We start from the raw sequence: 6,000 nt of genomic DNA on the forward strand, positions 1-6,000 counted from the left end.
ATACTTTGAACACAAATACGAATACAAGAGCAAAGATACCTACGAGTTAGAACAAAAATCCTCAAGTCCATTTACCATTAGTTACACTTGTAGGGTGTGAGCGAGAACTTATGTTGTGTGGCCATACGGGTTTGACGAACCCTCGTCTGACGGATGAAACGTATTTTCGGTGTATAGTGTAGGTTCTAACACTATTATGCAGAGGTAAGATTCAGTTAAGTTTTGGTAATTAGGTGCTCGTGATACAGACAACATCTTTTGGGATGTATACGCTTGATATTCACTTTATACAAAATCTTATGGTTTACAAATAACATCTTTTGAGATGTATACTTTTTGATACAAACACATCTTTAGAGATGTATATGCTTGATACTAAACCTTGTGATTCAAAAACATACTTTTACAAATACATTTATGATCTCACCAACGTTTTTCGTTGACAGTTTTCTACATGTTTTCTCAGGTTCATACATGGCTATTTGATACATGCTTTCGCATACACTTATACTTGCTTGGAGTCAAGCATACATGCATACACTCTGATTTCTTGCTTGGAGTCAAGCATACATACATGCATACGCTAGTGATAGCACCTTTGGATTCAAACAAATGTTTACATACTTACACTATTTATAGCAACCGTGATTTTCAACTAATTATGTCGCAAGTTATTTCATTTATACTTTATACTTTTGTAAACTTAAACTTGTTGTCGAACCGTTTGGTAAACTAAACTTTGTAAGTCTTGTACTTTTCAAATGAATGCGACGTAATTTTGGTCAAACGAGTCTCATATAGGGACTACGACCACGTAACGGGACCTAAGTAGTCGGCGCCGTCAATGACGATTTGGTCGGGTCGCTACAGAGTGTCCTCGTCAAATTATCCTTATACCCGAAGTCAAATATTCCAACTAATTGGGGACTTAAACTGTAACAAGGTCTTAATACTCTGTTTAATAATTACACCAGGATATCGACTGCGTGTAACCCAAGGTTTTAATACTTTGTTAACAATTACGCCAAGTGTCCTTGTATATAATTCACCCCTGTTTTAATGAGTCCATTGATTATTAATCTATTCCCGTATCCGGTCAAATGAACGATTATTAGTACTTTTAAATATCCCACCCATCGTGTCCGATCGAGTGTATATGGTTATTTATAGGTACGTCCAATTGTAAATCTTTATATTAAATTAACGAACTATCATTCAATTAAACAAATATAAAGCCCATTAATAGCCCATAGTCTAATTTCCACAAGTGTCGGTCTTTTGTCCAAACCCCAATTATGGCACAAAGTCCAATAACCCCGTCTTTAATATTTAGCCCAACATCATGATTACTTCAATTTAAATAAGCATAATAATAACTTAGCTACGAGACATTAATTTAAAAAGATTGAACATAACTTACAATGAGTAATAATAGCGTAGCGTTACACGGACAGAATTTCGACTTACAAACTTAAAACATTCGCCACTATAAACTTATTATTATTAAACTTAAATTAAAATTAAAATTATAATATATATATATATATATATATATATATATATATATATATATATATATATATATATATATATATATATATATATATATATATATATATATATATCTCTTGAGAGAGAGATTGAAAAAGGATGGATAAAATCGATCAGAATGCGCGGCCTTTTATAGGCCCACGTTTCACTGTTGAGCTTCGCGAGTGCGGAGGTCTTCTTCTTTAAAGCTCCGCGAGTGCGGAGGTCTGGAATCCAGCTCACATATTAGTTCCAAAACGTGGGCTGCAGAAAAATATAATATATAATAATATATATAATTAATTATATATTATATTATATTCTTGTGCATAGTTGACTTTTTTTGTCCGTTGCATCGTGCGCTGGAAGTTGGTTCATGTCTCGGTTCCGGATTTTCGAACGCCTTTTCGCACAATTTAATATCTTGTACTTTGTGTTTCACGGCTTGTACTCTTGTAATTTTTAGACGTTTCTCATCAATAATTTGAACCACTTTGATTGTACTTTGTACTTTTTAGCTTTTTGGTCATTTGCATCTTCAATTCGTCGAATCTGTCTTTTGTCTTCACCTTTTATTATTTAAACGAATATCACTTGTAAATAGAACAATTGTAACTAAAAGCTTGTCTTTCTTGAGGGATAATGCTATGAAATATATGTTCGTTTTTAGCATTATCAAATATTCTCACACTTGAGTGTTGCTTGTCCTCAAGCAATATAGTATTGAAATAAAAATACTAGAATCACTTCTTTATTCTTCACATTTTGTACATCAGTGATTTCTATACGGCGGTATGAACAATAGTAGTAACATTGTGGTTTACAGTCCCACGTGACTATGAAAATTTAGATCCTTTAAGGAAATTGGATCTATATGAAAACATTTGATCTTTTGAAAATTCAATCTAGCTTTTACCCTAGATAAGTTTTCCGGAATAACCCTTCACCGGTGTTTGCAAAATGTTTTTGTGGGTTTTGTGGGTTTCAGATTTGAAAATTTTAGCTCAAAACTTGCAGTTTTGTGTCACCCACTTGCTAACCTTGTATTGGGAAAGCAACACGTCCAGTTTACTTGCTCCGTATATTACCTTTCGGTAAACTACCGTCCGGTTGTAAAGGAAAGCATTGAACAAGCAACTGTTAAGGCAATGTCCCGTGACATGCTTTTGATTATAGTCTATATCGTGTCGGATGCAATTACTATCCTTTGTAGGAGCAATAGTAAAGATCACCCTATAGTTTTTCGGTCTGGCACAAGGTCCTGTCTTCGACCATGCTATGCAACCACCATTCTTACGGTTGACACCCGATTTGGTTCAGGTGACCTAATGAATTCCAGGTGAATTTATAGGATTTTACGTTCAATGGTAATGAACGCATTGAAAATGGGTTTTCAGAAAACAAATTGGTTTGTAATTTTGATCAAAATATTTTATCGTTCAAGCTCGAGTTTAGATATCATCGAATTCCATGAGTTTGAATTCTCAATCTTTAAGGTCAATCTCAAGGATTGAGTAATATCAGTCTTAAAAGCTGATTTTTGATCTTTAAGGAGATTATCCTTTCTGGGGATCTGATTCATTAGTCTTATAAGCTAATTTGCATGGTGCCCCCCATTGTACGAGACAGATCCTCTCATGGTTAGGATAAGTCTGACCACTTGGCGACCCTGTTTGATGCTGAGGTCCGTAGATTTTCAGCTGATTTTTGAGAAAACTTTTCAAGGTTTTTCGTAGACTCTACAACTGGTCTGGACGACAACTTCCTGACCTAAATCAAGAAGCGCGTGTCTTTTTCTCGGAAAACTTTACTTCCTTTTAAATCAAGTGGCACATTTCTTTCAAATATATTATAAGAAATCGGGTAAAACTGACAAAATTGTCCAAAACAAAAGTATATTCAATTATTTGTACAAAAATATGTGATATATGTTCTAAATAACTTGGTAAATTTTTCCCACACTTGGCTTTTATTTTCCTTTCTTTGCCTTTTTATTTTCCTCTATTCCATTTTAAATGAATTCAAGCATTTTGGGTTGTTTCTCAATTTATGTCCTTTCCGAGGAAATAATAATTTCGGCGTTAACACCTATTTTTATTGTTCATAAATATGTATAAACATGATTTTGAGTTCATTTATTTGAAATTTTTGAAATTTTTTACTAGAATTAGGTAGTCAGTATATAAGACTAGGGCTGTTCTTTATTATCAGAGAGCACTAGATTCTAATACAACTACTGCGTTACTAGTATTTTTAATGGTAACCAAGTGTTTAAATTTAAAATTTTAAAAATCTGAAAGAATTTAGCCCCTTCCCACACTTAAGATCTTGCAATGCCCTCATTTGCAAGAAATCAGTAACAATTTAAATTATTGAGGGTGATTAGCGTAGAAAAATGATTAAATTTTACCAAAGTTTCCAAACGTATTGTTGTTTATGTTGAATGATAAAGGGTGCACATCATTTGTTCATTCCTGCAGTTGTTATTTCACATATATTTTGCATCTTGTCGTCAAAATTAGTTGCTTTTGCTGAACTTAATGCCAGTCTTTGAAAATGCGCTGTTTTACCCTGTTTTGTACATAAGATAAACTACAAACATACATAATATTTTTATTATAATTTTTTTTAATAAAATCTTTATTTATTAAAACAATTTAAATGAATAATTTTTTTAAAATTTTGTTTCCTTTTACTTTAGGTAGTTTCGGTATGTTTACCTAGTCCGTCCCTCGATACAATTTAAAATTTGTCGTTTTTAAAGCGGTTGTTTTAAAAGCAAAGATTTTTGGGTTTTTTAATTTTTTTGGCATACTTTAAATCAATAAGATTAAAAATAATGATAACAAAATTTCTCGTCCCGCCCTCGGGTAAAGCAATTTCGGTTCAACGACCTAGTCTTCAACTCACGACGAATTTTATATATCAAATTTTTAACTTAATCAAATAAAGTAAATTTTTGTTTTTAAATTCACACCAAACTTAATTTTAAAATACATAAAATTAAAAATTCATATAAATATCATTAATATTTTTATACATTAATTTTACAAACTTATATTAAAAATATTAATTTTTAAAATATTTAAAAACTTAAATATATTGATTTTAAAAATTTTATTATATATTAATTTTAAAAACAAGGTAAAAATTAAAATTAAAAATCTTTTTGGTCTTTTATCCCACTTTAATCAATCAAATATTATCAAAAATATACGCCCCTCTTTTGGGTAAAGTAATTTCGGCTATATTACCTAGTTTTACTCCTGACGAATTTCTGAAATATTTTGGATTGATTGATTAAAGATATTTATACCTTAAGAATAAACGGTAAATTTCGCAGTGATGTAATAAATTTTTTGTATGATATCAATAATTTCGGTTTCGCATACCTAATTTTATTGAATACCAATTTAATACTTTATAGCGAACGATTCAGCGTTTATTATCAAAAGGTTAAAAGCAATAAATAAAAACAAAAATAAAAACTGTACATACTTACCTGTGAGAAAGAATTCTCAGAGACCTGCTTTATCCGACTCATAGGAGAGTCGTGTGATTTGGTTTTTCATAGCTACATAAGTGTAACCTCGATTCTTCAATATCTTTTCTTCTAAACATATGAACGGTCCTTCTCTGCATAGAGTAACAAATTCGGTATTTGAATATGTTTGATTGTTTGAACATTTACCTTCGTGTGACCATTTTCCGCATTTATGACATCTTTCAAGGTGTCGTGCTCTTCTTTTTGCTGCGGATTTTGATTTTCCTTTACCAAAATGTATTTTATTATGATTGTTCCTGAGTTCTCTCCTTACTTCGTCCATTTTGGCTCTTATGAAGGATACCACTTCACTCGGAAGTGTGTCATCATTACGTTTAGTAATCATAGCGTGTAGTTATAGACCATGGTTCAAATCAAAGGAATTCTTCATCTCGTAAAACCTAAAAAAATAAAAATTCAGAATGCAGGGAGAAGACTAGTTCTTTAGGGTATGCTAGGGAAAGACCATTCGGATTCCATTCCCGGAAACTACACGAAAACAGAATATCTAACTCTAACAGAAATATATATTACCCTAAAAAGATTCGAAACTTCCCACACTTAGTTAGCTGTGGTATCGAAATTGTGATTAACTTCATCTTCAACTTCCATTGGATTATTTATGTAATGTTTAACTCTGTGACTATTAACTTTAAATTCAATCTCATTTGAATTTATTAATTCTACTGTTCTGTACGGGAAAACTCTTTTGACTATGAATGGTCCAAACCATCTTGATTTCAATTTTCCAGGAAATAGCTTGAATCACGAATTGAAAAGAATGACTCCGTCTCCTTCCTTAAATTCTTTTGAACTTCTGATTCTTTTATCATGCCATTTCTTCGTTCTTTCTTTATAGATTAACGAATTTTCGTATGCTTCATGTCTTAATTCTTCTAATTCGTTTAGTTGACTTAACCGTAGAC

This window comes from Rutidosis leptorrhynchoides, chromosome 6 (genome assembly GCF_046630445.1).
Source record: "Rutidosis leptorrhynchoides isolate AG116_Rl617_1_P2 chromosome 6, CSIRO_AGI_Rlap_v1, whole genome shotgun sequence".
Taxonomy (NCBI): domain Eukaryota; kingdom Viridiplantae; phylum Streptophyta; class Magnoliopsida; order Asterales; family Asteraceae; genus Rutidosis; species Rutidosis leptorrhynchoides.